Genomic DNA, 25,943 nt, shown 5'->3' on the forward strand with positions numbered 1-25,943 from the left:
AGAATCTGATATCATGATTTATTTGTAATAGCTTTGATAGTCAATATTGGATCTGTTGTTGAAATGGTTCAATTTACTGGTTATTACCTTGCAGAATGCTGTGGTATTAGCATTCTGCAAGGCAATAACAGAGATAAGGGAGTCTTATGTAGTTTGCTATCTGTTTATGTTTAATTTGGTTTACAGCCATCAAAATGGCTTATAATTTGGCAGTAAAAATACTGCATTCTTTTGGGAGTTGTTGGATGAGGGTATTATCTTCAAAAAGAATTGTGGCTCCTACACAAGTCTGTTTTTGACCCATCCGAATTTAAGAGTTTTATCTTGATTGTAGTGCAGACGGGCTGCCAGGGCAGTTCATGGAATCTTGTCAATGATATATAGGAATTTTGCTAGCAGGGACAGGGAGGTGATTATCTCACTGTACGAAGCAATGGTCAGGCCACACCTAGCAACAAGATTGGTGAGGGGAACAAAGGGGTGCTCTTAAAAAGAAAGACTTAAGTTCTGCAAATTGCAGCACCTAGAGAGTAGGCACCTGTGAAGTGATCTGATTGAGGTGTATAAGGCCTTGAATGGGTTGAGCAAGCTGAATGCTGATGGGATTCTTCCGCTTGCTCAGATTAAGAACTTGAGGGGACATCGGTTCAAACTGAGGAAAGACAGTTGTGCCAGCGGGTAGTTGATTGGTGGAACAGACTTCCATCTTTTGTTGTGAAAGTCGATAGCCTAAATAAATTTAAGGCTGAGCTGGACGGGCATTTGAAACAAATGGAGGGGTGAAATGGGAAGTTTTTTTTTTGGCTGATGCTGCATAAGCTCGCTTTCTTGCATCGTATACCTCTACTAATGCTAATGTGCATACTGGACTTTGTATGCTGCATGTAGACGCTGGTAGTTTTTTTTTCAGTAGATTTGTTTTCCCAAGGGATTGAAAACACAGGTCATGTGTGGGTTGAACTATAATCCATGGTGGAATGCTCTAGGTACTCATAGTAGCTATGTTGTCATAAATAACCTCTTGGCTTAACAGTAAATCTTTTAGACGGATGTTGGAAAGTTGGTTCATTCGTGGTATATGTTTTCCCAGTAAGATGAAAACAGAAGTCTCTATTTGTATGATAGATGATAGTTTAACTTGATGGCATAGTGCAATAACAAGTTCTGCCATCTAAGCTGTAGTGAAGGTTCATGGGCTTCTGCTTAAAGGCTTTGTACAAGGGGATGCCCTCTCAATGTAGTGCACATTCTGGGAAAGACAGGATATGGTAAGGTCATCAGAAAGATATAAGTCAACAGTATTTGGAATGTTACTACAAACAAAATTCCAAACAACGTTCCAACAGTGTTTGGAATGTTGTTTGTAATACTGTTTATTTGTATTACGAATAAAGTGGCACTAGGAACAGATCCTTGTGGATTCCTTCTTCTTGTACCTAAGTTTAAGACAGAATCTGTCGGTATCAAACTTGCAAGGACCTGTGTCAAATGAAGTTTTGGATTAAATACGATAAATGGCCTCTCAGGGTACCTCATGTGCAGAGGTGTATTGCTAAAAAAAATAGTACTGGAATGCCCGTTCTCCAGAAGACTATATGATAACACCCCATCGAATGTACAGTAATTGAATCAGACTTCAGACTCACGGTTCACAGAACAACCAGTTCTAGTATTCAGCTCTTGGTGAATCAAAATGCAGCGTTTGCACACATCAGAGTATATCTCATTCGTTGGATCTCTTTATCTAACACATTGTACTTTAGTAAAAAACATTCAAGTTTCATTGCGAAATTTATATTTTTGTTTTTAAATAAATTTTTAAAGAAATCTATTAATTTTAAAGATTACTATTAATATATATTTTTAGTAGCAATGGGTAAAATAGATATTTCTCCCTCCCTTTTGATTATGCCATTGTTTCATAATATTAGGTGTATAATTTAATGATTTTCTATTATAACATTTAGAAAAAAGTAACAGAACGTCATTCCGGCCCAAATACACCACTGCTCATGTGGTATCAAAGCATAGCATCATGTGGTATCAAAAGCTTTCTCTATATCAAGTCATACCATGATGAGATGTTGATTTCTGTTGAATGCATTTCTTAAATTTGATTCAACTTTTACCATGAGGTCTAAGAAAGATCTATTCTTCTGAAAGCTAAACTGATTATTAATGATAATGTTTTGGGATTTAAAGTACCATGTGAGTCAATGGTGCACCATTTTTTTCCCCAAAGTTTTACATAACCAGCTAGTTAGGGAAATTGGTCTACAGTTTTGAGGAAATGAATTTGAGGAAGGACTTCCTAATTCATTTCACAAATATACGTGGTCTTAATTCTAATCTCAACGATGTCCATTTCCACTTGCAGTCTGCCAAACCCCATGTACTTTTTCTGACAGAATCTCAGTTATTGGTTGATTCAACTACTGCTCATCTCAGATGCCCAAATTATTCGCTGTATGACTCCTTTCGCCTCAAAGGTGGTACTTGTGCATATGTCCATTCTGATATTCCCTGTCAGAGACTTGGCAATTTGGAATCTCCTCTCTTTGATCTTCTCTGGCTTAAAATCTCTCTACCTCACTGTGTCAAATTCATCTGTTGTCTCTACTGTTCTCCCAACTCCACTAATCACTTGGAGCTCTTTGACTTCCTCTCTTTGCAACTTGTCTTTCTCCAGTCCAACTTTCCTAACAGTGAGGTAATTTTCCTTGGAGATTTTAATGTTCACAACTCCAGCTGGCTTCCGTTTTCTAGCCACACCGACCCAGCAGGTCGAGATGCTGAGGCTTTTCCAATTACTAATGACCTAGCACAGACTGTTCATTTACCTACAAGAATACCGGACAATCCTAATCATACAGCCAATACGCTTGATCTTTTTCTCACAAACAACCCTTCTAAGTACACAGTCGAAGTGAGAGGTCCTTTAGGCACTTCAGATCACAACTTAGTGATTGTCTCTTCTCCAATGGAACCTTTATCTCATGGCTATTCCCAACCTCGTGTTGTTTGGCATTACAAGAATGCAAAATGGGATGACCTGCGAGACTTCTTTTCTTCTTTTCCTTGGTCGGATTACTGTTTCAAAACTTCTGATGTCAATGTTTGCTCAGATCGTGTCAGTGAAATTATTCTCGCAGGAATGGAATCCTTTATCCGACACCCCACTTTAAAATCTTGTCCCTTATCTAAACCTTGGTTTTCCAATAAATGTGCTAAGGCTGTTCAAGAGAAGAATGTTGTATATCGTAATTGGCTTGTTTCTAATTCTTCAGTTTCATTTTCTGCCTACACCAAAGCTCGCAACAATTGTAAAGCAGTTATTAATCAGTCCAAACTAGAGTTTGAACAGGCTAAGAGTAGAAAACTTGCTTCTTGCCCTAATGGTAGCCGAGAATTCTGGTCTCTTGCCAAAGCTATTGGCCGCAACTTTTTCCCATCTCTGCTCCCACCTCTGTCCAAACTAGATGGTTCTGTTGTCACTTCAGCCAAGGATAAAGCTGACCTGCTAGCATCCCATTTTTCTTCCAGCTCATGTATTTATGATCTTGGTAAAACACCTCACACCATTCCCAACAGGCTCCATTCAATGCCTCCTGTGGTCTTCCGTCAAAAGGATATCAGAAGGATTTTGATGAATCTTGATGCTAAGAAAGCTCCAGGTCCTGATGGTATTTCTCCACTTGTTCTCAAAACCTGTGCTCCTGAACTTACTCCTATTCTTTGCCACCTTTTTTCCCTTTCTTATTCCAAAGGTGTTTTTCCTTCTGCTTGGAAATTTGCTCATATCCAGCCAGTTCCCAAAAAGGGTGACAAATCCCTCCTATCCAATTATCGTCCCATTGCAATTACTTCTACTCTTTCTAAAGTAATGGAGAAATCAATTAACCGCCAACTCTTAAACTACCTAGAAACCTTCCGTCTGATCAATGATCGCCAGTATGGATTCCGTCAGTGTCGATCCACTGGTGATATTCTGGCTTATATTACCCATTTATGGACTAATTCAATGGTGAAACACAAGTAGTTGCTCTTGACATCTCAAAGGCTTTTGATCGTGTTTGGCATAAAGGTCTTCTAAACAAGCTTCCATCTTATGGTTTGCCAACTGTTTTTAGTAATTGGTTATCCAGTTTTCTCTCTGATCGCTCACTGAGGGTGATGGTAGATGGCTCTCTGTCTTCTAACTTCTCCACTAATGCCGGTGTCCCCCAAGGTTCAGTTCTTTCCCCCACTCTTTTCCTTTTGTATATTAATGACCTTCTTCCATTGACTGGAAATCCTATCCATAGTTTTGCCGATGATAGCACATTGCATTCAACTTTCCATTTTGAGAAACCTTGTCCTGCTCAATCAGCTTCAACTTCTCGAAAATCTGCTACCAATTCCTTAAATGCCGATCTTCAGGTAATTCTCCAGTGGGGCAAAGACAACTTAGTTGATTTCAACCCTTCTAAAACTCAGTCTTGTCTTATATCTCGCAAAAAGGATTCTTCTGCTCCTATGCTTATCTTTAGTGACACTCCGATTTCTAGGCAAAATGATATATCTCTTTTGGGGATTACCCTGACTTCTAATCTCTCTTGGCACAAGCACATTACAAATATTGCTTCCTCTGCATCTAAAAAACTTGGTTTTCTCTTTGGCTCTCGGCGTTACTTTTCTTCCAAACAGCTGTTCACTCTGTATAAATCGCAAATCCGCCCTGCTATGGAATATTGTTCCCACATCTGGGGGTGGTGCCCCCAAAACCTCTCTCAGGCTTCTTGATTCCATTCAGAAGAGGGCAGTTAGGTTAATTAATGATTAACCTAACTGCCCTCTTCTGCCCTATTCATCTCTAACAGAGTCTCTCCACTCGCTTTCTCACAGACTTACTATTTCTGCTGTATGCCTCTTCTACAGATACTTCCATGGGCACTGTTCTTCTGAACTGGCTTCTATAATTCCTGCCCTCTCTTTCAAAACAGTCCAAACGCGTGCCGCCACCAGCCAACATCCATTTACTGTCCAACTTCAAACCCACAGAACCAACTTTTCATCTTCCTCATTTATTCATTCAACTGCCGTTTTCTGGAACCACCTTCCTTCATACGTATTTCCTGAAAATTACAATCTACAGAAGTTCAAGTCCAATGTCAACAAATATCTTCTTTCATCTTCTCAACCTCCAACCCATACTAAGTACTATAGGTTCTAATACCTCTCGTGTTTGGGGTTCACATAAAAAAAATAAAAAAAAAAAAGAATGATCTTTTCCTTGTTTGGAGATAGCTATTACATAGGAATGTCACCAGGAATTGGGGAATATATGTTCAGAGAAGATCTTATTGTAAAAGTTCAGTCAGGATAATAATTTCTGATCTAAATGTTGAATCATCACATAGTATATTCCATCAGAGCTAATAGCACTGTTTCTTGAGGTATTTATCTTCTTTCAGTTCAGATAGTATGAGTGATTGGTTATATGGTAAAGGACAGTTAGCCCTGGCCTTTAACCTATTAGCCAAGCTTCTCAGCTTCTGCTTTAATTTTTTGAAAAGATGGTCAATATGCATTTGAGGTGGATAATTCAAAGAACACAGTTCTTAAGCTATTTACAATCTCCGCAGGATTAGAGCTCGTTTAGCGATCGTTTAGCCTATGGTTTCATAATTGAAACTGTGGTACAGTGGCTATTGCATCTGATATGCACAGTATGCACTGTGATATGCTTGGTGACAGAATCAATAGGAGAAGCCTGAATGATGTGAACATCAAAAGAGACTTGGTTGGTATATTATATCCAGTCTGCTTTGGAAAATATCCATTTTGTTTGAGTTTCTGTGGTTTTGGAATGGGTGGTTGAATTTTACATATTATTAGATAGTGATTGCTGTTGAGAGGATAGTGATTGCTGTTGAGAGGATTATCAAGTGCTGTCCACCTGATACTTGGAAAGAGGATCAGAGAGCAAATCGACAGATCTATTGGAGAGGCTGACCCAGTAGGAAAATGGAGGTAAGTGGGTGAGTCAGTATTCAGCAGCATTAAATTCTTTCTGTCAAGTAGCATTTCAATGGTTCTCCGCATCCATCTGATATGGGAAAACCATAAAGGATGATGTCCATTAAAGTCTCCTAATAAACAGACAGGAGATGGCAGTTTCAAAATAAGATTTTCCTAACTTCCAGCATTAACAATCTTTAGTGTATGGTTGCCCCTGGAATTAGGACACTGTGCAGTTGGTGCCTTGCATTCTGATTGTGTATGGCTTTTGCACCCGGTTCAGACATATTACCTCACCATGGCATGCTGTTGGGGTAGGGCCAAATTTATATCATTTATAGCATGTTAGAGGGTTAGGGATAATTACTCAGGCAGAAAGAATCGTGAGTTAAATTTTAACCTTTCAGTTCCTGGACTATTTCTTCTTCTTCAGAAACATTTAATCTCATTCAGTTATCACTCCTTTGAAAGAATTCAGTCTGTTATGCGGAGTGACTTGAACAGGAAGTCTGCTTAAAGAAGAGAGCTGTAATAATGGTTCAGAGTATCTTGAGTAGGAGGTCTCTATTAATAAGTCCCCAGATTGCAGATATTTCACAATTTTCAGTGATGCTGCTGCATTTGAGGCATCAGAATGATGAAGGGGGAGAGCTTGCTAAGAGGTTGTACCAACAGAGAATAGATTATCAGGAAAGCTGGATATTCTGCCTGTTTGCATCTTTTTTTAGCTTTTCCAATAGAAAGAAGCCATGGTCAGTTTCATGATTGTCATTTTGAGACTCTTTGGCTCTAAATAGGGAAAATCATTATGTCCATTTTTGCTCCTTTTGTCTCCAAGGGTTGAATTTTCCCTCGGTGTTACTAGCCCCACCATATAGAGGCAGGAGTGGTGAAAACCAGTGACCAAGTGATGAGATGAGGAGAGTAATACTTTGCAAGCAGGGGGTGGAGGAGCTGCAGTAACGTTGTGAGCAGTCAGCAGTAATGTTGCGAGTGGAGGGTTTATGAAAAAAGCTAATAATCACCAAAAATCACTAGACAATTGCACTAAGAAAATTGCTTATAACCTTGGAAGAGAAAAGGGGAACTATAGAAGCCAATTCAGAAGAACAGTGCCCATGGAAATATCTACAGCAAAGGCATGCAGCAGAAACAGCAAGTCTATGAGACAGAGTGGACAGACTTTCTACGAGATTATTCATTAATTAATTTAATCACTTTCTTTTGAATGGACTCTAGAAGCCTGAGAAAGGTTATGGGAAGCACCGCTCCCAGTGGAAAAACAATATCCAATGGAATGGCAGATTTGTGATTTGTGAATAAGCAGATTCTACTTAGAGTGAGTAGCTGTTTTGAAGAAAAGTAACAGAGAGAGAGTGAAAGACTAAGTCCAGAAAACTGCATGAGAACTGGAAAATTTAATTCTTGGACTGCCAAAGCAGTCCAATTCAGCAGTCCAAATCATTAAATCATCAATTGGGCAGACAAAATCATTAGAGCTCACTGCACTAGGTGAAGATTTCTCGAGCCATAAGTTTTTACCACATTCCAACTAGTGACAGGAATAATAGAATGATAAAAAATCAATTATAATGGAAATCATTCCATTATAAAACAATTGATATAGAACCAACATGATATATAATCGAAAACAACAAAAAAAAAAAAAAAAGAAAGAAAATGAAATTCCAAGTGGAGGGATTTAAACAGATATACTCAACAATAAAGCTTAAAAGTCCTGCATATTCTTATGCCATTCAGCTAAGCTCTCTCTCTCTCTCTCTCTCTCTCTCTCTCTCAATGCAGTTTTCAGTCATCGAAAGTCTATAATCAATTATGCTCATCACTACTAATGACGCCGACCGGGCTAGCCGAGTGGGTAAAGTGCCTGCCTGGCAACGCTAAGGTCGCAGGCTCAAATCCCGCCTCAGGTTTGGATCAAAGTACAGCAAAAACCTTGGGAGGTGAATTATGGCCACAGAAGCCAATGCGCCAAGCGCCAACAACTACAAAAAAAAAAAAAAAACTAATTAAATGAGCAATGGAATTGGAAAAATTATTGATAATGAGTGATGGATTACTCAGTAGCCATGGTTTCACAATTAATACTAAAAGCATTAGACTAACATAAAGACTCACTAAATATGTTAGTGAGAATAAGAAGGCCGCCGTAGTCTAGTGGTCAGGCGTGTAGGTGCATAAGTACACGTGCCTCGAGTGACCGGGGTTCAAGCCCGTGACTGCTGAATATGGTGCTGTTTCTTGTATTCTGTGTATCTTGTAAACTTCTCTGACCGTTTGGTCGTCCCGAAGTATAAACAGAAAATTTATTTATTTATGTTTATATTTCTTGAATGTATGTAGAACTTTTACTGTTCTTCATAAACTTTGTGGATATCAATTTTCATCCATTTGTATCTACCCATATGCCAACTAACCTAAAAGTAGCCCAAAATGTTTCCCAACACTTTGAGACAGAAGCCACAGACTAAACAACTAGTTATAGAAGAAATACCCAGCAATCTTACTGAAATATACAACAATGTATTTGATAAGCGTATTGAGTAGGGTTGCTAACCTGTCAAATGTAATTACACTTAATCTTATGTTAATCAGATAAATTGTAGAATTCTTAAAATACTGATTTAAATTGATTCAAATTAATAGCATAGCTTAATTTTCGGTACTCACCTTTTTATATAATCTGCAATTGACGTGTTGAGATAGGATAAAATAGTAGTTGAGGTTAAAAATTGGAATTAATATGGATACATTTAAATTTTGGAAACAGAGTTTAAAATATGCTTGTGCAAATAGAAGTGCATGTCTTCATCCTTGGTTGTCATGAATTAAAAGTTGAAATGATAAAGCTAGGAAAGTTAAACTGAGGAGGCCAAGAACCATAAGGAATTGGCTTTCGTTGTTAACGTCTTCAGTTGGTGATAGTGGGAGGGAATGAACGCGTGTATTTTAAAGACTCTATGTTCCCATGATGCTCTTTGATACCTGTGGTAATCTCAGGCATGAGATTCCAAGCCAGTGAGAGGTTATAGGATAGTTTGGCATTTAATACATTAAATTTAGAATGATGACGAAACCACTCTATGATAAGGGCTTCGTACTGAAAAATTTTAAAACTAGATTTTAATTTAATGATAGGGATGGCTGAATCAACTAAGGGGGTGTGGTTGTGGGCTTGTACACGTAATGTGAATTCTGTATTTGATTGTCCTGTTTTAAAGCTATTGTAGTGGTAATATGCGCGTGTGTTTGTTATTTTTGTGGAGCCATATTTAGAGGTTGTACTACCAATGTAGCATGCATTACAGTTTTGTTGACATTTAATTAGATAAACGATATTGTTCATGTCGCTGATTTGATATTTATGTGTGTCTTTATATGAATTAAACATTGATCCTAGTTATATTATATGTTGAAAATATGAGAGAGAGGTCTGTACCAGTAAATAATCGACGGAACTGTCTAGCAAGATCACTGTGGTAAGGAATAACAACATGTGTGTCATTGCGTGTAATGTGTTTGGATGGTTTGTTGATATTATTTTGGACGGTGGTGATAATTTGTTGGATTAACTGAACAGGATATTTTCTGGATATGAATTTTTCTGTAAGGTATTGTAGTTCGTTGGATAGGTCTTCTTGTGTAGAACTGTATTTGATAGCATTATAAATTTGATTAAAGAGGACAGCTTTCCTTGAGCATATTTTAAACTCCGTTTCCAAAATTTAAACGTATCCATATTAATTCCAATTTTTAAAACTCAACTACTATTTTATCCTATCTCAACACGTCAATTGCAGATTACATAAAAAAGGGAGTACCGCAAATTAAGCTATGCTATTAATTTGAGTCTTATGTTAATCTTAATTTTATTATTTATTTTCGGGTAATCTGCTTTTACTTTGCAGGCATTCTTAATTTATTCCATTGCAATTATACTTGACGGGTCAGCAACCCTACTCAATACACTTATCAAATACATTTGTCTATACAGAGTGATTTGCTACCAGTGCAACAAACTTACAGGAGGTGTAGGGGGCACAAAGACGAATCGGAATCACATAGCATTGCAGGGTCCGAAATGCCTTCGTCATGTGGTAGAGGACGTTGAACGGAAGGTCACATGAACAGCAATCCCGCTGGAAGTCAGCATTTGCGAACCGGTTTCCGAGGCAGTAGGATGGACGAGTATTCAAACGTTGAACTGGCCGACATGCACCTCACGTATGGAGCTGCGGACTGTAATGGGCGTGCCACTCTGCGCTTGAACCAGGAATGTTTCCCGCACAGGCGTGCTCCTCATCATACGATTTTCGCACGTGTGCACAGAAGGTTACGTGAGACTGGTTGTTTCACAAGAGGTACCATGAATTGAGAGCGAATGACGAGGATGCCAGACAATGAGGATAATGTCCTACGTCTTGCAGAAGGCAATCCGAGTATGAGTACTCAAGCCATAGGCCAACGAGTAGGTATTTCCCAATCCACTGTATGGAGGATACTGTCAACAAACCAAATGAGTTCATACCATCTGCAACGCGTCCAATCATTGGAGCCTGCGGATTATCCACTCCGGAGGACTTTTGCTACTTGGTTTCTTCAACAGAAACAGTTCGCAAATGCTGACTTCCAGCAGGATCGCTGTTCATGCGACCTCCCATTCAATGTCCTCTACCACGTGACGAAGGCATTTCGGTCCCTTCAATGCCATGTGATTCCGATTCGTCTTTGTGCCCCCTACACCTCCTGCAAGTTTGTCGCACTGGTAGTGAATCACCCTGTATATATATATATATATATATATATATATATATATACAGCCACTCCCCGACTAATGTAAGGGTTGCGTTCCGTGGAACTCTACGTAAGTTGGAATTTCCCTAAATGCTTATGCAGTACTCGCAACTATGCACGCTGAATTTGATTGAAGCAAAAAAGAAAAGTTCGACGAACGTGTAAATAGAATTATTCAATTTTTTATCTCATGGGCAGGATAAATTACAAAAGTGGACAAAATTACAAAAAGAGAGAGGAGACAGGCATAACATCAGCAAGTTTTAACTTTCAAGCTTCGTTGCCAAAATAACTCTCCAGCTGATAAGCACCTCTGCGGTAATTCAGGGCTGTGGAAATTTAGAAGAGTTTTTTCCCAACACATCACAAAATTTCTCTACAGTTGCAGAATCGGCACTGGCGACTTCACCGCATACTTTAATGTTTTGGACACCAGTGCACTGCTTGAACGTATTAAACTACCCGTTGCTTGCCATGAACTTGGCTTGGGGTTCGCAGTACTTATCCTTAATATCTTCATAAATACTTCTTGCTTTTGAATCTGATTTTCCATCCATATTATTAATGGCTTTTCCACCTTTGATATAGCACTTGAATGCTGTTTTTGATCAATCACTTAAATCATCACATCTTAAATGTGTTGATTCTTTAACACATTTTAGCGCTTTTATCCTATATTTTAATTGTTTTATATATTTATTTTAAGTTTTATATTTATTGTAAATACATTGTTGTATTATATTTTATTTTACAGTATTAAAAATTTTCTTAATTTTTTAAATTCAATTTAAACAGTTGGTGTATGAGTTTATTATTGTGACATGAGTTTTCCCAACCTCAGAGGCCTGTTTCAAGATGAAGAATTCATGGGGGAAGTGGAGGACAGAAGGTTATAAAACTCTAAAGGGAGTTAAATGATTTTGTAATAACTGAGAGCAAAACTGAGAAGAAATTGTAGAAGTTAAACATAAGAAAAGCACTTAGGATGGATGGGATCTCAATTATATTGAATGAGGCAGCAAAGGAAGTAAGCAAACCCTTAGCCATAATTATTAGAGGATCTTTGGATTCAGGGGCTGTTCCCATGGACTGGAGATGTGCAAATGTATCACCTATTCACAAAAAGGGATAAAAGAGTGACACAAGTAATTACAGACCTATTACTTTTACTTCTGTTCCAGGAAAAACAATGGAATCACTAGTTAAAATAGCACTGCAAGATCACCTAGACAAGACTGCAATTATAGTTCAGACACAGAATGGGTTTGTTAAGGGGAAGTCTTTTCTGACCCATTTGAGTGGATACTATGTTATGCTCACAAAAGAACTGGATGCGAAAAATAATTTTGATATCATATACTTCTATTTCAGGAAATTTTTTGATACTATTGCACATGGAAGATTGCTGTTCAAATTGGAGCAGTAAGGCATTAAGGGCAAGTTGCTGCTGTGGATAAACAGAAGGTTGAGAGAGAGAAGACATAGTGGATATCAATGGATTGTGCTTCGTGGACTAATGTTATTAGTGGAGCCCATTGGTGTTTTCTATATTTATCAATGATACTGATGAAGGTATATCGGGTTTAATATTCAAGTCTGCATATGATACAAAGGTCGGTAGGATTGTTAATGACAGTAATGACAATATGCTGCTGCAACAGGATCTAGAAAATTGGCCAGATGGGCTGATAGGTGACAAATGAAGTTTAACATTGACAAATGCAAAGTACTGCATATGGGTAGCAGTAACCTCAGAGTAATGTACGAACAGTGCAGTACTATACTTGGGGCAGTGGAGAATAAAAAAGACCTCAGTGTAATTGTGCAGTCAGATATGAAGTTTTCAGAACAGTGCAGACAGGTTTCATGACAGCTCGTGTGGTTTTTCTCAATGATATACAGGAATTTTCCTAGCAGGGATAAGTAGGTGATTATCTCTTTGTATAAAACAATGGCCAGGGCACGTCTTGAGTACTGCATACAGGTCTGGAGGGCTCATTTTAGGAAATATGTAGAGCAACTGGAACAAGTACACAGAAGAGCAATTTGACTGACGATGGAAACAAATAGTTCCTCTTACCAAGAAAAGCTTAACTTCTGCAAATTGCAGTTTCTGAAGACTAAGGCTCCTGCGAGGTGATCTAATTGAGGTGAAAGCCTTGAATGGTTTGAGCAAACTCTATTCTGATGGGATTCTTCCTCTTGGTGAGAATATGCACCTGAAGTTGCATAAATTCAAATCGAGGAAAGACATCCGCAGAAAAGATGAGTGGAAATTTTCGTTTAGCCAGCGGGTGGTTGATTGCTGGAACAAACTTCCATCTGTTGTTGTTGTTGTGGAAGTTGACATTAAATAAATTCAACAAAGAACTGGACAAACTTTTAGAATGAATGGATGGGTTAAATGGGAAGTGACTTTTTTTTTTTTTTTTTTTGGCTTATTCTGTTTAAACGTGCTTTCTTGCATTATATGCCTATACTAATGCTAATGCAAATAAGTAATTTTCATCTACATTCACAAATGAGGATTTCTTTAGGGCATTGGATGACAGAAGTTTATGAAAGTCTTAACAATGAGCTAAATGATTTTGTAATAACTGAGAAGAAAATGGAAGAGAAACTGTTATAAAGTTATACATAAGAAAGCCACCTGTGGTGGATGGGCACTATCAGGTTATATTAAGGGAGGCAGCTAAGAGGTAAGCAAGAAGAAGAAGTCCCTGTGAACTGGAGAGGTGCAACTGTATCCCTAATTCACAAAGGAAGACACGGGCAATTACAGACCTGTTAGCTTAACTTCTGTTCCAGGAGTCACTGGTTAAAGATGTAATTCAGGACCATCTAGAAAGACTGTAGTCATACTTTAGACACAATATGGGTTTGTAAAGGAGAAATCTTGTCTGACCAATCTGATTGCATTTTATGATGCAGTCACAAAGAAATGGATGCAAAAAATTATTTTGAAATCATGTACTTGGATTTCAGAAAAGGCTTTGAAACTGTTGCAAATAAAATATTGCTATATACTGTTTTCTATATTTATAAATAAATGATACTGATGAAGGCATATCAGGTTTAATGTCCAGGTTTGCAGTTGATACAAAGGTTGGAAGGGTGGTTAATGACAGTAACAATGGCATGATATTGCAAGAGGATCTAGAAAAATTAGGCAGATGGTCTGAGAAATGGCAACTGAAGTTTAACATTGTGAAATTCAAGGTACTGCATATGGGTAATAGTAACCCCAGAGTAGCAAACATACCAACTGTGTGGTACTACACTCAGGGTAGTGGAAAATGAAAAAGACCTGCGAATAACTGTTCAGTCAGATATGAAGTTTTCTGAGCAGTTCAGACAGGCTGCCAGGACAACGCACTGGGTTTTGCCAATGATATACAGTAATTTTGCTAGCAGGAATAAGGAGGTGATTATCCCATTGTATAAGGTAATGGCTAGGCCACAACTTGAGTATTGCTGACAGCTCAGGAGGCCTCATTTTAGGAAGCTGCTTGATCGGATACAGAGAAGAGCAACAAGATTGGCGAGCAGTGTCGAATCCAGAGCATTTGCATGGTGGGGGGGTTAAATTTCAGGGGTACGTGCACTGGGGGGGGGGCTGAGAATGTAAACTTCAGGAGTACATGCACCAGGGGGAAGAATGTAAACTCCGGGGGAGTACATGTAGCATATATATATATTTTTTTTATTATTATTTAATATTTTCAACATATGTATACATTACAAACAAATCTGTATATTTATGAATGTTATAATAAGAGAATATGAGAAAAAAAATAGGAAACAAAAGGAAATATTTATTATTTAACATCTAAACACTAACAGCCAGTTCACAAAAACCACATTACTGGCAATAATCACAGTTGAATGATATGAAAATCACCCATTAAAATTCTCAAAAAAAAAAATAAATAAATAATAATAATAATAATAATAATAATAATAATTTAAAAAAAAATAATAAATATATATATATATATATATACCTTAACCTTATCTTCATGCAATCTTGCAATATTACAGTACGGATGCATATATAATAAAAAAGTTATAAAATGTATTGTTCGTAGGCTGCAACCAAACTGTCTTGTTTGCAGTATACAAAGGAAGAATTGGCCACAAACAGACTCTTGCTGTGAAAAAAAAAAATAAATAAAGGGAATGTGAAAACTATAAAGCAAAACTGCCGATGATTGAATTAGTGGCTGCAGTAGATTCCCCTCTCTGCCAGACATATAGGTCCTTTCCTGAAAGCCATGGGACACTTTATAATTACAACAGCATCTGTCAGGAACCAATTCAGGTGAACCTATTCGCTGTATGCAATATACAAACAAGGAATTAGTTGCAAGTAGACAGTTTGTGTGAAACACCAATAACACCATGAGATGATTTGTGTGAAAATAAAGGGAACCTGAAAACCATAAAACAAAAATGCAAGCACTTTGAAATAGTGGCTTTTAGTTACAATTTGTGCAGCCAGAAATCTGCCCATTTAATTATTTTGAAAATTTCACGTCTTGAATTTTAGCGATTTGTTTTCGCCGCGTACCACACTTAGTTCATGTGACCTTTCATGTTGTACCACACTTAGTTCATGTGACCTTTCGTGTTGTACCACACTTAGTTCATGTGATCTTTCGTTTTTGACATAAATTTATTGAATTCATGTTTAATAATTACAACATTGCGTAAACTGATAACATGGCCCCTAAATAGTGCAGTAAGACGAAAATTTCAATTAAAAATAAACAAAAAATGTGGCGAAAATTTCAACGTCTGAGGATTTTTGGACTATTAAGATAAAAATTACTATTTTTCACTGGGGTGACACCCCAACCACCCCAATGGATTCAACATGAGTGCTTATACTAAGAAATGAGCATGAGTGTGTGGGGTCTCCGCCTTCCACAAAATAGCCGATAAGTTCATTTTTAAATTTACTTTCCTTCTATTTAAATTAATCATTGTATAAATATTTAATACTTTGCAAAATTTATTGTTAAGTATTAAATATTTACCTATAAGTATACCTATGTATTAAGTATTATGTATTAAAATTTGCTAGCAGAGACAATGGAGTGATTATCCCTTTGTATAAGGCAATGGTCAGGCCATACCTTGAATACTGTATACAGGTCTGAAAGCCTCATTTTAGGAAGGATGTAGAGTTGCTAGAATGAGTACAGAGAAGGGCAACAAGATTGGTGAGAAGAACAAAGGGAGGGTGCATGTACAAAGAAAGGCTTAAGTTCTGCTAGTTGCAGCATCTGGAGACTAGGCACCTACAAGGTGATCTGATTGAGGTGTATAAGGCCTTGAACGGTTTGAGCAGGCTCAATGCTGATGGGATACTTCTGCTTGCTCAGATTAAGAACCTGAGGGGGCATAGATTCAAATTGAGGAAAGACAGTTGTAGAATAGATGTGCAATGTTTGCCTTTAACCAGCAGGTAATTGATTGCTGGAACAGACCTTCATATGTGTTGTTGTGGAAGTTGATAGCTTAAATAAATTTAAGGCTGAACTAGACAAACATTTAGAGTGACTAGATGGGTGAAATGGGAAGGTTTTTTTTTTTTTTTTTTTGGCTGATGCTGTTTAAGCTTGCTTTTCTGCATCACATGCCTCAACTAATGCTAATGCTAAATTATTCATTGGAAATCCGTATTTGCAAAAGCGGTTCTACATTGAATAATTTAAACATAGACATACTTATAGGGGTAAAACTCCAGTTTACTGCTCAATGGCCGTCCCAACGACCGGTTTTTGCTTGAATCCGTCCCGAAGTCGCGTATAAACCTAACCTTTTTTTCACTAAACAGAAATGAAATCGATTAAAAGCATGACCCCTCTTATAATTGTTTTTTCCCCTTCTAATTACAAGTATTTTTCTCAGTTAAATGTCCTTCACGCAACCTTCTGTTCGCCACACAGCGAAACACGAGGCTTACCGTAAACTGGAGTATAGACCTTATAAGTAATAAAGAATTTATAAAATTTAAATTAACATCACAAAACTTCAAGTACTATTTAACGTAATATATTTCAAAGCGTCGCGGATGGATATTCTTTATTTTGAGTTCATGTGTCGTCATGCCACAAAACAAGCACAAATGCGATGCCTTTCAGGCCGCTTGGACAAGCACTCTGAAACCGATATTGTCTCACTTAAGTAGCTACGTTCAGTACAGTCATTTTCAGACTACAGCCCTTATAATAATATCACAATGTGGTAGATATAAATAATCGAAATGGCACCAATACTTTTCATGTGATTCTGTTACTATCGGACTCTTTTCTCAGCTCCTAGTAGACAGTGTGTACACGTCGTTTTATCGCCATGGTGATCAAAAACCCAGTGAAAATTTTGAAAGAGGCCTAAAATTTAACACGACCCAAGTTTTATACTGGTTTTATACATTTACTTGGAAACCCTTATCAATTAGTTGTCATAATTGTGTGTCTTTATAGAACACACAATTATGACAACTAAATGATATCTGCACGTATGAGTGAGGAATTCAAGCAAACACGCAAGCGCACAGATACTTATGCACTAAAAAGAAACAATTTTTCATAATTAAGCCAAATTATGTAAAACCTGTTTGCGGATGAAAATTAACATTAAAACCGGAAGGAAAAATGATATTTCTTCGAAAGCATCGTTTTGTACGTTGGTCTCACGCATGAGAATTAACTACAGAATAAAATTTCGCTACTAAAAGAGTCCCCTTCAATATCTAAGTGCAATAGCAAGTGCGTGCAGGGTATTCATTAGACATTGCAGTAGGTCACTGGACATTTACTATACACGAAATGGTACAGTACTTGTATACATAAAATGTCTATCTACTTTGGAAACTGATATGCTGCTATACTTTATGGAACTGATACAGAAAATTGGCTTTCTTTCTATTTTCTTCCGATCATCTCAATTTCCAGAATGTTTTTATGAGCCACCGAAGCTAGATGAAAGGGAGAACATACGCATGGACTCATACAACAAAACTAAAGCGACGAGATGATTTTTGTACACGGTAAGTACGCGACAGTTGAAATAGGTAAGATGGGATGAAACATCCCATTGAGGGAAGTTTGTTGTGTTGTTGTTTGTTATTTGGTTTTTAGGAGCATTAGCAACTAAGGTCATATTGCTCCGGGGATATGAGGTGGTCATTCCCTGACCTTTCCGCATCCTCCGCATTTAGTGATCACGGATTCAAAACCCGGTTTAATCAAGAAGCGTGTGCTACGTACTGCTGCTCCTGCCCACCTGGATACGGAGGCGCCGACCCACTGAGGGAAGCAATGCGTTTCGTATTTTAAATCATCTATGATATAAACGAAAATTCAAAACGGCAAGACCAAAAAAAAAAAAAAATCTGATGCAGTCATCAAAAATAAAAGTGCATGATTAGGTTTGTGCTATTACTAGATAAACTTGCTCAACATTAATCAGGGCTGCGTACTAAATAAACTCTATTGGTACTCAAAGGCTAAGAAACAAATAAAACCATAATGAAATCAAAAACATTTTATTAGATTATGAAAAAAAAAAAAAAGTCAAAAAGACATTCGTTTTTTATAAAGTCTATAAATACCGCAAAAAGTCTATACACATTTGAGTCCGAAATTAGTTATGCAAATGGCTTCGGGAGAGGCCAAAAATAGAACATCCATAATCCATTCATAACGTTTTAGCCTCACCTCAGCATGCCGGACCAACATCCTGACATGTTCCTCGAATCGGAACAAATTCAGTTCTGAAGGTATAAATTCTCATTGCATAAGGACCACCGTAAGTGAGTTCAGCGAGATTTCTGGTGAGCCTGTGACTGCCAAACAATCCAAGGCATGTTCTATTGGACTGAGTGTTCATTTTCACTGAGGTCAAAGAAGTGGTTTCATTCGAATACCCTGAATAAACTGCGTTAACATGCTTTACAACCATCATACTGATCTTGCATGGGCAAACACAGTTCTGTTTTTTAAAAAAAGTATGATTCAGATAACTCGTCCTTTAAGTTGTGCCGGCTGATGAATTGCACAGTACACATCACATCTTAATTTCCAAATATCCAAGCCTTAAAGTAAGGGTGGCCAACTTAATTTATGATGCGACCTACTTTTTTTCTTCAAAATGTGCCGCGATCTACCATCTCAAGAATATCATTGCACAATGATTAAAAAGTTAATCGATACATATTGAAAAATGTTGTTTATAAATTTTAAAATTAAATACAATTCAGAATTCTTGTTTTAAATTCATACCTATTTAAATTTTTAATTTATGTGAAGTTTGTGTATTAATGTCATCTTCCAAAATCGGGGATATACTGTGATAAGGCCAACCGTAAAGCATATACTGTGATAAGGCCAACCGTAGAGGATCTTCTGTATGCAAGTCCGTAAGAGTAGAGCGATTCTTCGTCTTTGTTTGTTTCAAATACGAAAAGGCCTATCCGCATAGATATGTGGAACCAAACCAGGAATTTAAAAGTTCGCTGCATTTTTTAACATTTGGGTACTTTTCTCGGCAAACATATTTACAAAAGTCTTTTCCTGATGACCTGGCTTTTAAGAAGATATCGTTTTGCAATGTAATAATTTCATTTATAAGTAATATTTTCTCCATGTGAAAAATCTCAGCGATTTTTTCTGCAATTTCTGGATAAGAGATATTGAACAATGTCTTAATTGTTTTAAAATCGCTGAAGCTAGCTTCAAAATCATCCACAACTTTCTCAATTTCAGAAACATATTTCTCACTATTAAATTCAAAAACAGCATAGTTTTGCAAATGATCTTGCATATTTGCAATATGATCGATTTTTTTTTTTTTTTCTTTTAGTTCCTTAGCCATTGCCAAAAATTGATATGTATATGCAGAAATACTACTCATCATGTCACCCACATTTTTATTTTTTGCTTGTAATTCCAAATTCAGATCACTTAATTTACTGGTTTGTTGTTGTTTGTTATTTGGTTTTTATGAGCATTAGCAACCAAGGCCATATTGCTCCGGGAATATGCGGTGGTCATTCCCTGACCTTTCCGCATCCTCCGTATTTGGTGGTGACGGGCTCGAACCCCGATCTAATCAAGAAGCGTGTGCTACGCACTGCTGCTCCTTTCCATCTGGATAGGCGCCTCCGTAGCCAGTAAAACTGGCTCCGGAGGCGCCTATTTTACTGGTAAAATCTGCCACGAAAGCCAGATCACACGACTACTCCGTACCTGGTAGTTACTGATAATCATCTCCCATTTGATCAACATTTTTTTTTAATTTCATTCAGCAAATTTCGAAATCTCTATAGAAATTACTCGGGGTAATTTCTATAGAGATTTCTGTAATATCATATCTGGTTCATTTTCATCGAGTTGCATTTTGAAAAGTCTCCTTTGACGAGATTATCCTCTGATGGAATTCACGATTTTGAAAGCTATGTCCACAACACTTTTAGTATTTAATCTTTTTCTGGCTAACATTTGTTGGTGGATGATACAGTGGGAACTCTAAAAATCTGGGAATTCATCATCCTTTTGGCACAATGCGATGAATCCGTTAAGATTCCCTCTCATTGCTTTAGTTCCATCTACTGTAATTGATACGAGCTTAAATAGTGGTAATTTAATTTTTTCAGTAAAACTTTTGAATGCGTTAAATATATAAAGACCTCTAGTCCTTTTTTTTTTTTTTAACGAAACCATACGCAGCAGTTCTTCTCTAGTGACAGAATCATCAAAAACCATACGAACAAAAACGAGCAACTGAGCTGTATCACTGACGTCTGTAGATTCATCCAATTGTAAAGGAAAGGACACACAATTAGGAATATGAGCATGCAATTGTTCGCTCGCATTTTTATTCGATGTGTTTTTTCTATGCGTCGCATCACAGTATTTCGAGATAATTGCAGATCTTGAAGAGCACTTTTAATTTCATTTTTTTGTTAAAAATTTCAAAAAGGGAATCTGTTATTTCTAAAAATGCGTCTTTGATGAATTGACCATCAGAAAATGTTTGCATTTTTTGCAAGAAGATGACTCACTTTAAATTATGCTACAGTTACTGCTGTAGATTGTAAATTAGGTGTCAGGAATAAATTTTATTGTGCGAATAATTTGGATTTAAGTTATTTTAATTTATTTTTTCTAAGGTCGCTATTAGACAGAAAATCCGATTGGTATTTACCATGGAGTGCGTCGAAGTGGCTTTCTAAATTTACTTTTTTGGGTATAGTAGCCACGGAAGCATTGCAAATCAAACAACATGTTTCTTTTATCATTAAATGATAAGTTTTACTCTTAGATGAAAATGATACTTTTTTTACTCTGTTTCGTAGTATTCATTTTAAATCAAAGGGTATTAAATTAACGTATAAGCACTGTCCAGTTATTAATATTAAATAAGCTAAATAAGAATTCGACGCATACACTATGCTCTCCACAACGAAACTGCACGAATTTTCACTACACAAGACTAGCGACAAGCGTAGTCATGTGGTTCAACGGATTTTAATAAGCGTATGCAGTGGAGCGCATAATAATAACATTTAGATTTTGACTAATCTATTTTATACACTGTATATATTTAAAATTCATCTTTAAGCGTGGACTTCGTTGCCGAACACAAACAACTTCGCCACCTAAACAGCATAATGAACACAAGTTCACGCGATTGCTCACTCACAACAGTAAAACTGCCACGGTGAACCACCACAGAAAGGTGGGGGGGGGGGGGAGATAGATTTGGGATTCTTCGCATCAGTGGCGTAGCTACTATGTAGGCAGGCAAGGCAACTGTGTCCGGGCCCGGCGTCTTTGGCTGTCTCCTCTTTTTGCAATTTTCATTAATTAAGCAGTGGCCCGAACATGTTCTTTGCCTCCGGGCCCAAAAAAGGGTAGCTACGCTACCGACCAGCATGCTGGCATATTCCTCGAACCGGATCTAGTTCGGTCTTCAGCGGAATACTTGTGTTCAAATATAATTCTATTCTTTTACGAAATCGCTTATACCCCCCCCCCAACAGAAACTCCAAGCTTTTCACTAATATGGCGCACCTGAAATACGGTGTGTAACAGACGAGGCAAACTACACGAAAGCATAAGTAATAACAAATGAAGCAAGCTTATACAACATCAGCCAAAAAAAAAAAGGGGGGGGGGGCAAAACACCTTTCCATATCATCTGTCCGTCACGCTAAAAAAATTTCTAATTCTTTCTTACTTTTCTCAGCTCAATTTAAATTTGTTTGTTATGCGTTGTCTGTACAAATAATAGTAGTGCCAAATGATGCAACAAGGCAAATTTATAAGGTACCATACGAAAAAAAAAAAAAAACTTGCTATACCACCTGTTCGACTGCTCTAATAACTTGTCTAGTTCCTCCTCAAAGTTATTCAAACTATCCACACGGCTAGATAGAAGTGTGTTCCAACAATCAACTACCCACTGACTGTACCAGGCCGCAGTAGCCTAGTGGTCAGGCGCGCTGGTGCATAAATATACGTGCCTTGAGTGACCGGGGTTCAAGCCCGTGACTGCTGAATACGGTGCTGTTTCTTGTATTCTGTCTATCTTGTGAACTCCTCTGACCGTTTGGTCGTCCCGGAGTATAAACAGAAAAATTATTTATTATTATGAAAGCAAATTTCGGCATATGTCTTACAACCATCTTTCCTAAATTTAAATTAATGCCCTCCCATGTGTATTGTCTGAGTAAGGATGCCATCAGAATTTAGCTTATTCAATCACATCTCACACTCACCCCAGGGGCTCACATCTGGTGAATATGGGCTTGGCGCTGGATACCATCATTCTTCTGTTTCTTGGTGTTTCCCTTCTACTTCTCTCTCTCTCTCTGAGGGTAATTCAATTTTTTTTTTTTTATTTTTTTGCCTGGTGCAGCATAAGCCTCAGGCTTCCTTGCATTATAAGGCTAATAATAATCTCCTCGCAGGTGCCTAGTTTCCAGTCGCTGCAATTCTAGAATCGAAGTATTTCTGTTAACAGCACCCTTTTGTTTGCCTCACTAATCGGGACACGAGTAGGTTTTCCACTGTGCGGTCGCATGTTTTCAGGCTCCTGTTCAATGAATAGTTTAAAGGACTATGCTCAACATCTTGTCGAGTTTCTGATATCCAGCGAATCAGTTTCTGGTGTGCTTTTTCCTGAGGCAAGTTGTACTCACTAAATGAACAGGTAAACAACTTTATTCTCAATTTAAAAACTTGAATGCATATCTTATTTTGTTCAGCCAAGCATATAGCCAGCGGAATGCTTTCCAGCACAAGGTCACGTTGACCAGTATTTTAGAGATCACCTAAATTAGGTCAACCGGCAGGTGGTCTGTATACTTTGTCTCACTGCAGCGGACATCGGCTACCCGCTGTGGCACTTAAAGAAGGGAAAGTCGTGCTAACGCTAAATATAACTGAACACAAACACTCCTCACATAGTAGGAAGTGCTTTTATTGCCTAGCAGTTGAACACTTTAAAAATAAGGAACTTGAGAAACTAAATAGAATTTGCAGTAATTTTTCTAATAAATTAAAAAAAAATAATAATAATAATAAATAAACAAAAATAATAAAAATTGCAGAAGCCTTCCGCCCCAACTGTAGTGCTACCTTAAACATTTGTTCTTTGCCAATTCTCCCTCCTTTTAATAATCATCATCATGCCTGGTCGCGCAAGCCAACAAACTTGTGATTCCTGCGGCAAAAATATTAAAGTCTTTTTGATCTGTAATGGCCCCTGCAAAAGAACCCTAGGGGAGTGCTGTTCTGGAAGTTCTGCGATTCCAAAGATAAGTTCCACGCCTCGATCTAGATACTACTGCAGCCAATGCAAAAGCGGCATTTCAAGTGCTGGAAAAAACAACGCAGAGAGAGACAGCACTACAACTGACCAAAATCACACTATGAGCAATATGTCGTCAGAAGATTTTTTACACACCTGTCAGGCCTGCCTGAAGAAGGTAAAACACGTAATAATCTGCAATGGCGACTGCAGCCGATCCCTATGCGGCAATTGCTCAGGACGGTCACTAATTTCTAAAATGACAAAGGTAGCTAAAGAGCGTTACTTTTGTGCCCGATGCCAGTGCAAACCTGCCCCGAGGGTCGCCACAGAAGCTAACATGCTGCCAGCGCAGAATGACGACCCCAAAGACTCTACATCACTGAATACAGATGCTAACACCGTACAGTCACTAGATGGATCTATAACAGAACAAATTCATTCACTGCGCCTAAACCTGGAGGCAATAATGGCAGAACAGAGCAATCAAATCACTACCATTGTCAGAGGAGAAATCATAGAAGTATGGTCCCGAATGGAGCATGTTCTGGTAAATCTTCATGTAGAACATGAGAGAACGAAGGCTAAGCTAGAAGCTTACCTTGAAGGAAGGGGGAAAGAAATGCCACAGCGCCCCCTATCCTATACCCAAGCGCTGAGGACAACTCCAGATACAACCGCAAGCATCAAACTACCATCAACAAAGAAGAAAACACTACTCAGCACGCCACATCTGGTCATAATAAAGCCAGTGGAAAACTCGACAATAGACAGTAGCGAGGCAGTAAAAACTACCGTTGTCCAGAAACTGGCCAAGGACTTCAAAACCACAAGAATAAAGTCCATCCGAAAAACAAGAAATGTTGGAGTAATCATTGAAACAACAACCAAGCAAGAGGCTCACTCTATCATCACCAATCCAACAGTCAGTACCCTAGGTCTTACAGCAGAAATCCCTAAAAAGAGAGGCCCATCCATACGTATATTTGATGTGGGCAAGGATATCACTCCAGATAACATCACAGATGAACTCTTCAACAGAAACTTCCAAGAATTAACTGACATAAGTAATGCCAAGGAACACATCAAACCAAAATATCACACTAGCTCCAAGTCTCCCCAGCTATACAATTGGGTGGTGGAGCTTTCTCCACAGGCATGGAACATGCTCAAACTACAGGACAGAGTCTTTATGGGTTGGAGCAGTCACCGCTTCAAGGAGCACGTGCCTGTTCCAAAGTGCTTCCGATGCTGCCATTTTGGGCACACCACCCACACATGCATGCAAACCGTGTCTACCTGTGGGCACTGTGCCCAAAAAGGGCATGACTATAATTCTTGCCCAAACAGATCTACAGATGCAGTTTGTGCAAACTGCAAAGCAGCAAAGCTCGATGCAGCACATTCTCTCAGGGACAGTAAGTGCCCTGTTTATCTAAAAGCTAAGAGGAACCAACAAATAAAGACCGATTATGGCAGCACGCCCTAAATCATTCAACAACAATATCATAAAGTTTATCCAACTAAACGCCCAGCGAGCCCGTGCAGTAAGTGCCCAGATTAGAATCAGAGCCGAAGAGGAAAATGCTGACATATTAATTCTACAGGAGCCATATACCCATTCAAAGCAAGTCAGGGGATACCCCCTGACTTTCAAAATCATACATACAGATGAAGATACGCCCTGGGCTGCCATAGCTGTCCGTAACCCTAACATCATGGTTACAAGAATTTCCTCCCTATGCACTGCATGGGCGGCGTGTGCCCATGTAATTTGCCCGTTGGGAGCCTTCTACCTCATCTCCCTCTACTGCAGACCTGGCCAAGATATCACTCCAACAATAAATTATCTACGTACAGTCCTTGCTACACTTCCCAACAGCAAGATTATCCTTGGGGCAGATGTAAATTGCCGCTCTCCTACCTGGTACAGCCTGACCACTGATCGCTCTGGGTGCCACAATGGGCAGCTTCTTGAAGATTTCCTGGCCACTTCTCCCTTCCTGGTTCTGAACAAGCCCAATAACCTGCCTACCTATTCCAGCACTCTGTGGGAATCCACAATAGATATCTCCATAGCTACACGATCCATTTCCAGCAAAATTTCTGGGTGGCAGGTCAATGAGGCCTGGACCACCTCAGATCACAGAGCTATTACATTTCAACTTACAAGATCCATTGATCCAACTCCACCACCTCACTACAATATTAGTCGCTATGCCATTAACAAGGCCAATTGGGAAATCTTTTGCTCCACGCTGCAGACCATGATCCAGAACCACAACTCTTCTGATCTTCCAGCA

At 38.3% G+C, this 25,943-nt stretch overlaps 1 protein-coding gene across 1 annotated transcript in view; it reads right to left on the minus strand.

The window, feature by feature from the left end:
• Positions 1-25,943, minus strand: part of LOC150077286 (liprin-alpha-1-like) — a 1,048,988-nt gene that overhangs the window by 705,889 nt on the left and 317,156 nt on the right. The window lies entirely within an intron of this gene.

The sequence above is a fragment of the Mastigoproctus giganteus genome, chromosome 12 (genome assembly GCF_048544385.1).
Source record: "Mastigoproctus giganteus isolate SK-2022 chromosome 12, ASM4854438v1, whole genome shotgun sequence".
NCBI lineage: Eukaryota > Metazoa > Arthropoda > Arachnida > Uropygi > Thelyphonidae > Mastigoproctus > Mastigoproctus giganteus.